This window comes from Gavialis gangeticus, unplaced genomic scaffold (assembly GCF_001723915.1).
Source record: "Gavialis gangeticus isolate Ggan-Ray unplaced genomic scaffold, GavGan_comp1, whole genome shotgun sequence".
Taxonomy (NCBI): Eukaryota; Metazoa; Chordata; order Crocodylia; family Gavialidae; genus Gavialis; species Gavialis gangeticus.
In genome coordinates this window covers 46,395,780-46,407,188 of record NW_017729029.1, presented here as the reverse complement: position 1 = coordinate 46,407,188, position 11,409 = coordinate 46,395,780, and the positions used below count along the sequence as shown (strand labels likewise).

Here is an 11,409-nt window from a genome sequence, read left to right as displayed (position 1 = left end):
CGCTGAAAGACTGTGGGACCTAAACCTGTTCAGCCTTCACAAGAGAAGGCTGAGGGGGGACCTGGTGACTGTCTATAAACTCACTAGGGGGGACCAGAAGGGTTTGGGGGAGACACTGTTTCCTCTAGCGCCCCCTGGCATGACAAGGAATAATGGACACAAATTATTGGAGAGTAGGTTTAGATTAGACATCCGCAAGAACTACTTCACAGTCAGGGCGGCTAGGAGCTGGAACCAACTTCCTAGGGAAGTGGTGCTGGCTTCTACCCTGGGGGTCTTTAAGAAGAGGCTTGATGCCTACCTGGCTGGAGTCATTTGAGTCCAGTTTTTTCTCCCGCCCAGGCGGGGGGTTGGACTTGAAGATCTACAAGGTCCCTTCTGACCTGACTTCTGTGATTCTATGATTCTATGATAGGTGTGAAATCAATGGCAAAATTCCCCTTGACTTCAGTGATTTGCTCTGTGTCCCTCTAGGGTTACAGTTACAATTGCAATTATTTAATTGTTATGGGGAAAAGCTTGTGCTCGAGATATTTCTGCGCAGCACCAAAGGTCCTAGCCAAATCCATTAAACTTTGATGGGATCAGGATCAGGCCTTACAAGAGAAAATTCTGGGGACCTCATGGGGAACAGAGAGTGGAGTGGCATTCAAAATACCTCAATATGTAACTGCCACAGAGAAGGATGTTTAAGACAGGCTTAAACCATCTGATACTGCACACCTTAATTCACAGTCAGCTTCATTTTCTCACCAATTCAGTATTAACAACAAATAAACATTTGGAAACAAAGGGATAGGAAAAAAATAGGAATAACCTAAAATAGGAAACCAAGGAACTACCAGTACCTGGTAGAATATTGCACTAGAGGGACCAATCTCTAAGACCTTCAGTACCTGCTGCTTTGGAAGGAGATGCAGAAACTATAGAGTAGATAATTATGGAATAAGATGTCCAAAGTAACATTTCCAAGCTCATCTCCCTCTCTTTTTGAAGTGCATCTATGTACTCACTAGGTGTGTGTGAAATGGGCTGTATTTGATTCGGATTCAGCCCAAATTGGGGACAGTGATTCAATTAGTTGATTCGGATCACTGTCCCCAATTCAATTCAGCTGAATCCGAATCTGAAGATTTGATGCCGATTCAGAAAAAAAAAAAAAAAAAATCAGCAATTTGGCCATAGACACAGCTTTAAATATTTTTTCTACATACCTCAAGGTACCAGGTGCAGCTTATGATTGCTGCAATGCTGGAGTGGATGGAATATCCCACAGGGCGGCCCCCTGCATGCTTGGCCGTGAACCTGGAGGTGGACCGGAAGTACTTCTGGTCCACTTTTGAGTCCACCAGGGAGCACACTGGGGGGGTGCCCCAGACCACCCCTGGCTCAGCGATCAGCTGCAGGAGGACCCCGGGTGCCCCTCCAAAGCCAGGAGGTGCCAGTTGCTGAGCCAGGGGTGCAGAGGGGCCCCTCAGCGTGCTCTTCGTCAGACCTGGAAGTGAACCAGAAGTGCTTCTGGTCCAGTTCTGGGTCTGCTGCTGAATGTGCTGGTGAGCCCCCATGCTCCTGTGGGACACTCCATCTGCCCCAGCATTGCAGCATTCATGAGCCACCTGCTACCTTGAGGTGTATATAAAAAACATTTAAAGCTGTGTCTATGTGCAAATCACTGAATCTTTCCGAATTGATTCAGAGAGATGAAAGGGTCTCCTGATTTGATTTGGAATTGGAGATTTGGCCTCTGAATCAGCCCAAATCTCCACCAAAACAAATCGGGGCCAAAGATTCGCATAGCCCTAGTACTCACCTAGCCTGATTAGGTCCTTCTGAAATTCCCTGCAGTCTTCTTCAGACCTGATATACCTAAATCACATAATCTTCAAATGTTCCCCTTCATGTCACTCCCTTATCCTGATAACTGATAAGGTTAATTAACAACATTAGTCCTAGTGTGGAACCTTGAGGCATACTACAATCAACTAAGGAAGTGATACTCTCGCTGTACTCAGCATTGGTGAGACCACAGTTAGAGTACTACGTCCAGTTCTGGGCGCCACACTTCAATATTGACTTCCTGCCCTTTGGGCGGGGGGCTGGACTCAATGATCTTCTGAGGTCCCTTCCAGCCCTAATGTCTATGAATCTATGAATATGGACGTGGAGAAACTTGAGAGGGTCCAGAAAAGAGCCACCCGTCTGATCAGGGACTTGCAAGGTAAGCCATATGAGGAAAGGCTGAGGGACCTGGGTTTCTTTAGCCTAAAGAAGAGAAGGTTGAGAGAGGACTTGATAGCAGCATACTGCTATATCAGAGTGCATTAGGGGCTTGGTGAGCAACTGTTCACTAGGGAACTCCTGGGGAAGACCAGGACCAGTGGATACAAACTCCTGGAAGGCCGCTTCAGGCTTAATACCAGGAAAAACTCCTTCATAGCCAGGTGTCCAGATTGTGGAATAAACTCCCTCCACAGGTGGTGAAATCACCTACCCTAGTGGTTTTCAAGAGGAGACTGGACAGTCACCTCACTGGGGTCACCTGATCCCAGTTGTCTTCCTGTCTTGAGCAGTGGGGCTGGACCTGATGATCTGTGAGGTCTCTTCCAGCCTCGAACAATTTATGAACCTATGAATAATTTGGCCAGGATGAAGAGTACCCAAGTATTTCTGTTCTTTGTTACCCATATCTTTGCAATTTTCCAAATCATATTTTATTTCTCACCTCTTGGCTATTTAATAGGGCTGTGCAAAATTTTGGGAGCCATTTCATTTTGGATTCAGTGTTTTGAAGCCGAAACGGGTCAAAACACTGAATCCAAAACAAAATGGAAGGCTCTGAAATGAAACCTAACCATCCAAAAAGCTTCGGAGCCAGGCTTGCAGGGAAACAGAAACTAAGAAGAGGGAGGGGGAAGAGGGGGCAGAAGGATTGATCTGATATTGACATCTGTAGCTGGCTAGTGTCTGTGCTCTGTCCCTGAGGTCCCTTCCAATCCCACTGCTCTGGGGAAAGAAGAGTAGCCTGCTGTCATCCTGCACGCAGATCTGGGGGCTCGCACGCCCCCAGGAGGAGTCTGACACAGCCCTGCAGCCCTCCCATGGGGTGCGGGCCCCTGGATCTGTGCACGCGAGTCTGCTCAATACAGCCTGCGCCAAGCACAGCCCCAGCTCCCAGACAGCACGTGGTGCCCTGCCGACCACCATGCGACAGCTGCTGCACAGGTGATCCCCACTGCTCCATGCTGCACAGGGGGGCTCTGCCATGAGCCCCCAGAGGCCCTGATTGCCACTGCTGCAGCTGGCGAGTGCAGGGCTTTTTTTAAGTGCTGGGAGGCTGGGGCTGGGCAGGGAATGAGGTCAGGTAGGGCAGCCATGGGGGCTTCTTCCACAGCTCCCCACCGCCCAGGGAGAGGCAGGCACAGCCGGAGGAGCCACAGGAGAATGTGCAGCCTCCTGGCTATGCCTGCCTCTCCCTGGCCAATCCAAATCTCTGAATCAGCACCAAAACAGCGTTGAAACTCTGACACAAATTCAGCCAAATCTAAATGGAACAGTGATCCGAAACACTGAAATGAATCACTGTCTCCGAAACAGCGAAATCCGAAGTGAAACATAGCTGTTTCGCACAGCCTTTCTCTGTAACCTCCATAAGAGTCTCTTGTGAAGAGCTGTGTCAAAGACTTTGTGAAAGTCCAAATAAATGACATCACCTAATCCTCCCTGCCTTTATTTTGACACACTTTAATAACTGATGCCTGTAAGGGAGCCTAGGTATCTTCACGGAACCCTGAATATTAAAATTCACCACCAGGAAGTGATGTCTTCAGGCAAAAGTGGAACCAGGCCTGCAGACCCCAGCCTGCAGATTGAATGTCAGATCAACAGCACACAGCAGATGGTGAGGGCAGGGAAGCGCAATGGAGGATACTAGAGTCGTGCACTCCCCCACTGCCCTGCAGGCAGACTGGCTGCATAATTATTCCTGCAGAGCCAATATAGCTTATTGTTTTCATTGCCCTTCAGACAACAGATCACAGACCTGGACGACTGGAAGGACTCAGCCTCTCATGCCAATTTGGCTGCTGCAAATGAGTACTAATTCCCTCTGCTAAAAACTCTTCAGCAGGTTTTCTGGATTAAATTTGCCTGCTTTTCCGACATGTCATTTGCCTTCATTTTAAATTAGTTTCCCATTTGAAATAAATCAGTGCCAACCAGATCACTGCTTAGAACAACTGCTCATGAAATACCTTTATATCAAAACATTTCCTATGTTCTACAAATGCAAAAAAGCATCTGGCATCAGTACATACCTATTTTTCTATTTCTTTTTTCTTACAATACACAGATCATCAAAAACCGCCAGACAAATACCAAAATCTCCTTGCTACTGATTTTTACCCATCTCAAGAAGAAATGAATAGTAAAATGAATTAATTCTAAAGTGAAAAGTAAGTTCCCAGAATAAGCAGGTGTAGACACTAAGAACAGGTCTGCTGATGGAAATCCTCTGAAACACAGAGTGACCTGGCCTTACACTGTTAGCTTCAGATATCCTGTTATAGAGAGTCCACACAACTATAAAGGGAGAGGTTTGATCCGGGGCACTAAGCTGATCTTCAAAACTCTCAGTGGGGCCAGTGGGAATCTGGCACTATGCTTGGAAGAGATGAAGAGGGCTCTGAATCTCTCCATCCTCAAAACAAAACACACTTCTTATGCCTTTAACCAGCCCACAATAGTAAAACAAAAATAGGGCAGTAAAAGGGTTGAGCCCTTGCTGACTGGAAGGAGAAGGCATGAGAGGGAATGAATGATGAAATCCTGGAACCATTCATGTGAATGGCAAAACTCCAATTGGACTTCAGCGGGGCCAAGAGGGTTCACCCTATTGATTATACCTTTGTCTTGTAATCGAGAGGGCTGTTTAAAGTCTGAGATGATGGGAACCGGGCAAGAGTCTATATACATTCATACATCACAGCATATAGTGCTAGAGTTTCTGTCCTTTCTTGCCAGCCCTAGCTGGGTGGGTCATGAAGGCTAGGGACAGACATTCAAAAAGCCTAAGTCTGAATTGATTCAATCTGAAGTCCAGTCTAACTTGCCTAGACTAAATCAGTTTTGTAACCAGACATCCCAGAAATGCAGGCACATGCCTGCAGTGGCTCAGGCTAAAAGCTGGGGGGCACTAGAGCAGGGCTGAGCTGAGGGGGGCGTGGTCAGGCCACTGTGATTAGGAAGGGGTCTCCCCCTCGATAACAAAGCATTTATCAGCTCTGTTATCAGCAGTCAGCCCCCCCATCAGAAAATAAAGCCTCACTCATTACAAGCTCTTCTTGAATAGCTTTTTCCAAGGGAAAATGCGTATCAGCCTCTGGCTTCTTTACTATTCATTCCATCCAGGAAGAGCACGCACCAACTGCAAATGCTTCCTCAACCTGACAAAGGGTTTTTAAACCCAAAAGCTTGCTAAGAAACATTTTTCCAACTACTTAGTTGGTCTAATAAAAGATATCAGATTTACCCAACGAACCCTGTCTGTCTTTTCCAAACAAAGGAATGCAGGGACATTACCAGCTAAGCTGTTGTTTAGCTCCAAAAAGCCCTAAGCAGACACTGTCCTATCTGCCTTACACAGCATTAGCTAGCATACTACATGCTGGCTATGGTGTGTGTTGTGTGAGAGAGGAGGAAAGAATCTCTGCTTAAGCAGCGAGTGGTGAGAGGGGAGGGAGGGGAGCAGGAGTAAGTCAGCAGACCCTGCTGTGCCTGCAGGTCTCTGCCAGAGCTGCAGCCAGGGAGCAGAGGGGAGGGGCGAGCCATGCTGTGGAGCAGAGAGCCCCACCCAGCCCAGAGAGCATGCTGGGATGCTGGGGGAATCTGATTTAACTTAAACCAGCAAAGAGTCTGGGACAGACATTGCATCAACCGGTTTGACCCAAATCAGTTAAGTCTCATACTACATTCAACCAGGTTTATCTCAAACTGGTTTCAGCCATTTTCAAACTGGTTTATGTTCACTGAATATCTGTTCTGTTACAGGTTTAAACCAGTTTCTGATCACTTAAACCAGTTTATGTGTAATGTCTGTCCCTAGCTGAAGTGTGAAATGTTCTCTCCCCAGACACACTGAGGGAAGAAGAGGTGTGCTGCCTCCTATACTACCTCCTGTTACCCAGCTTACTCTTATAGTATGAATAAATGGAGGAATTAAAGCACTGAGGCTTCCCTATGATAAGACTAGTACCGCTGTTTTTAAGGCTCCTTTAAATTCCACGAACAAATGTTCCTCATGGAACAAGAATGGTAAAAATAAAGTAGAAAGAAGTAAAAAGTGACAATGATCATCCAGAACCAGGAACACTAGTACTGTATATAAAAGTGTCAGAACAAACTCTCAGGAACATAGTTCTCTGGAGCAGAAATGAAACACAACTCAGCACCAAATACCTCCTACAGGAAGGATTTTCTTAAAAAATTGCAGCAAAAATTTTGTTACCAAGCCACAGGTCTGAGAAGGAGAAGGGGAAGGATACTAGTTATCATTACACAGGCCTCATCCAAAGCACCAAAGTTAACTGGGAGTTTTATATAAGCTTTCCATGGAAATTCTGGCATTAATATAATTGGCAAAGAGTGGAAACAGGGGAGGAAGGAACTTATGCAGTTTGGTTTTAAATAGACAAGTCATCATCACTAACTTTGATCTGAATTCTTATAATCCTGTGAACTAAAGAACCCTACAAGAAAGGAGTTGCTTCACTTCACTTTATTTGCCAGAGTAAATGGAATCGAAATTTAGCATATTTTTACCTTCTGGGCTGAGTGGGAGCAAGAGGACACTTGTCAGCTATAAGGGTTTTAATATGTGCTTGGGTCGTATGGGAGTTTAATACACACTTGTAAGTGTGCCTTGAGCATGAAGTAGGCATATTTTCAGAAATAATTAAAAAATGCAAATTAAATCACATACAGCATCACGCAGACGAAGAAGTCCAGGATCTCATAGATCTCTGCCTCCCTAATTTTTATGACCTACGATAATGGAAACAGGCAAGTTTGAGAATTTAATTGTGGCTCTTTGAATATTTTCACCACACACATTTAGGGATACATTTATGAGAAGTTAACTTATCCACTGTATCATATAATAAAATCCTCAGAGAGTACTTGAGGACTAATTGATTAGATTTGTTTTAGGGTAGGAACAGAAGTTGCACATAAACCCGTTTAAGTGATCAGAAACTGGTTTAAACCTATAACAGAACAGACATTCAGTGCACATAAGCCAGTTACAAAATGGCTGAAACTGGTTAAGATAAACCTGGTTGAATGTAGTTTCAGACTTAACTGATTTAGGTCAAAACGGTTTATGAAACTTCTGGCCCAGACCCCTTCCTGGTTCAAGTTAAATCATAGTCCCCCGGCATCCCAGCATGCTTTCCAGCCCTGGGTTGGGCTCTGCTGTCTGATCCAGAGAGCACGGTTGGTCCTGCCCCTCTGTTCCCTAGCTGGAGCAGTAAGGGCTGGCTGACAGCCAGTTTTGGCCATTTTGAAAGCAGTTTATATGCACTGAACTTCTGTTCTGTTACAGATTTGAGACAGTTTCTGATCACTTATACTGATTTATGTGTAATATCTGTCCCTATACATAATGATTTACCACAGGGGAAATGCTATGAGGCAAAGATGAATTTGCAAAGAACAATGGTTTTGCTTGTGCTTAGGAGCTGAAACTTTTCTTTCAATCAGACTGGAAGACTCATGCAGGGCTCAATAAATCCTCACTATTAAACTACAGAAGGAATTAAGAGGAGAGGAGCACATTTTTAAAATAATAGGATTAGGTACCCATGTTTTCTCTGTGCTATCAAATGAAAAAAAAAAGAAGGAATTTGAGGGACTCAAGGAAACTAAGACAAAGAAGAAGACATACATTCCACATCCCTCTCCCCAAGATATAGCCAACTTGTGAAATCTTCAAAGGGCTAGACTTGGACCGCTGAGACACTTGTAGCAATGCAAGCTAATATAATGCTATAATGCAAATAAATCTGGCTCTTTGGCATTAGCCAAGCATAAGCTAATTACCCCCAGGCCTCTGGAGGGAATTCTTTTACTCCTCTCATCTTACAGTGAGGCAGACACTGCTAGGTACAGGGTGGGACTATTTTGCCACCTTCTTGAGTATTCCTCACAGACCACTGGAGCAAATGCATTTGTGTATTTTGGTCCAATGTCAGTTCCTGATCACATCTACATAAGTGCATTATTGAAGCCAGCAGAACTATTCTGAGACAGTGGAGAATTTGGCCCACTACCTGTAATGACAGCTGAGTACCAAAATTGTGTGACTGATTTGAATATTTCCAACTGTCAAATGAAATCCAGAGCAGCAGATCCCAAACTGATCGAATACGTTGTTTTCTCCACTACAGCTGGATTAGCCACATCTGTTTCCTCACCACTACTGCAACCGTACTGGTTTCATCTGCATTCTCAATTGCCTTTTTGGTTATGAGCCAGGAATCCTCATCAGTCACCTGCTCCTCACCCATTCATTCTTCACCATATATTTCTTTCTCCATTTGATTTGCCTGTGCCCACCCTCAGTACAAGCCGTATGAAAAAAATGACAAATGCTCCTTTTTTAGATAGTAGGGGTGAGCTGCTCTTGTCCACATTCGCAACCGCTTTGCAAAAAGTACAATGAACTTCACCTATCACCTGTTGTATCAAATTCGTGTTGAGGCAAAGATTGCTGGAGGGGAACATTTTATCAAGGCTGGAAATTCTCTGGTGAATGTCACCTCAATGGCCTGACATATGAATATGTATAATTGATCTGGTGAGACAGCTAACACTTGGAAGGAACAGAAGTGCTTAGAGTCTTCTATAGATAAAAGTCAGTGAAGAATGCATGGATGTCCCCTTTACCTCCATGCTTAAAATGATCCTGAAAATTCCAGGATCATTGTAAAATACAGATTACTGCAGTTTAATACAGCTAGACAATTATTCCATTGCCCTATAATAATTGATTATGGCAGAAGAATCCAGGAGATATGGAAAAAAACCCAGAACCTAACATCATTTATTAAATCAGTCATGTCTTTTAAAGATGCAAGACAGCATTTATTTCTGCTTTTTTGCCATAGGAATTTCATTTACTATTTGTTCAATACTAGCACAATTGGGTCCTGATTAGTGGTAGGCAAAAGCTCACAATTTTTCTGGTGGTTGACAATTAAACAAAAAAATGCATGGGTTTAAAACAAAAACAATTTTAAAATAAGTGTTCATGAATCAAGTATTTGGAGAAAAATGTTTCACATTGAAACAGTTCATATAAGCCAAATCAAACCACTTTATTTTGCCTTTGATCTTTTTAACTATTTAAAAATAAAATGAAAGGTAATGTTGATGTGGAAACTTGTTTAGAGCACAACAATTGTGCCTTATTGCCAGTGTTTTGGGAAGCCCGATCCTGGGCTCCCCCTGAGCGGGCAAGAAGCAGGCACACACAGCTGACAGAGCTCCCAGTTTTGGCTGTGCCTCATATCAGCTGTGGGGACCCTTGGTCCTGACTGCATGAGGTACACTCCACAACCCTTGGGGATCATGGCAGCTGCAATCCCCAGAGCTCAAGGGTTTCACGCTGGGCACAGTGCACCCCTGCAGCTGGGAGCCCTGTCACTTGACACAGGGGAGTTAATTGCAGGGGAGACCCTGCTACACATGCAAATTAAAACTCAGTAGCAACCACCTATGAAATTAGTACACGTTTTTGAAGTCTTAACTTTATAGCTGGTTGGAGCCACTTATCATGCGATGGCTACTTTTCACATGTAGCTGGCCCCAGGGTAACTAACTGTGCAATCAATCAGTTAATTGTGCAATACCTGTAACATATAGAGGGGGCCCCATGGAACTGGATTCCGCAACAATTACTCACTCCAGCCAATACCTACCCCCTGCTTATGTGAACACATCAACCCAAGTGTAGCAAAACCAGGCTTGTCACTATATCCAAGAAATATAACAGTTTAAAATAAAAGACAGTAAATCTTTTCTATTAGCCATGTCAATCAATGTTAAATTAGATTGAGTAGGTTGCTCCCTCTGTGCCATCATGGACACTGGATCAGAGCTTTCAGGGTCCTGCCTCACTTTTAGACACATACACTCAATAGAAGTTGCAGCCATCTAATTGAGAGTAGAATTTGACCCATTATCTTTCACTGTGGTACATTATTTTCTTTGTCCCCTGTCATTTCCTAGATGACTGTGCGAGTGTAGGAGCTAAATTTCTGTTGCTTTGATACTCTCCATCGTGGCTCATGTACAGTCAGCTCTTTGAAGTCCCACCACTTAGGAGTTACAGTGTTCCCGTCAAGAGGTGGTATGCTCCCAGCACAGACACTGCATGAATCTACTCACACAAGGCACAGGGCAGTAGAAATATGAGCAAAACTAAGCTAAAAATAAATAAGCTGCTTAATAAACACAAGATGCTTACAGAGCAGTTTCAAGGGAAATGGAAATATTCCTCCACAGAGAGGAATCTTCATTTTATGTTTGCAAAAAGCCAAAAACCTAATTCCACTGATGTTATATTGTATTTTTTCATACACACCCTCTCCTACCCCAAATGGCTATTCTTCATCTTGCTGGGTGTTAGCCATCCATTACAAGTAATTATTTGTAGGCCACTGTATTTTGCTGCTAATGCCTTCATTTCCACAGTACTCGATGACTCTGCTGACAAGCAATGTGGAAAGGCTTCTAAATAAAATAAATAATCATTTCCCTTCATTAAGTTACAGAATATGGACTCATTAGGGATGATTTCTCTTTGTACATTCCTATCTTTTCACAACAGAGGAAGCAACATTGCTGTGATGACACTTAAATTGCAGGACTGTCAGGATTCTTGTCACCATTTCAGCTTTGAGGAGCTTGGGGCTTTGCATGAGTATCTTTTTCAGGAAATAAACCACTGTTTCTCATAATTATGCATTCAAAACCTCTTTCTAGTATCTAGTGGGAGGGTCAGGATTCATGGTGCAGGATTTTATAAGGGATCATGCCAGTTGTGGCAGAAAATTTGGATCAAGTTAGCAAAATTAAGAACATATGTAGGCGGGAGACTTCAAATACAGGCTGAAAATGAAAAAAACCCGGAAAAACTGAAAGAATCTTTAAGTAAAAACAAAGCACAGGTCAAATATGTCCCTTGTGCAGCTGCATGGATAGATGTAATAATCAGCAGGGATCCTGGTTTTCCCTGATTAAAAAAAATAAATCACAAATTCTCTGATAAAAAAATTTCACCCCCCAATCCATTACTAAAATGAAATGCCCCCCACCCTCCACAACACCCCCGGCCTTGTCGGTGCCCCTCCA

At 43.9% G+C, this 11,409-nt stretch overlaps 1 protein-coding gene and 1 long non-coding RNA gene across 4 annotated transcripts in view; both read right to left on the bottom strand.

Annotated features, from left to right (window-relative positions):
• The window catches only part of LOC109300728, an 11,962-nt gene extending 9,781 nt beyond the window's left edge, over window positions 1-2,181 (bottom strand). Inside the window, exon 1 of the long non-coding RNA XR_002098311.1 lies at window positions 2,171-2,181. This is a non-coding gene — a long non-coding RNA (uncharacterized LOC109300728). The remainder of the gene's footprint in view (window positions 1-2,170) is intronic.
• The window catches only part of DCX (doublecortin), a 161,240-nt gene that overhangs the window by 91,757 nt on the left and 58,074 nt on the right, over window positions 1-11,409 (bottom strand). The gene's annotated exons all lie outside the window — the stretch shown is intronic.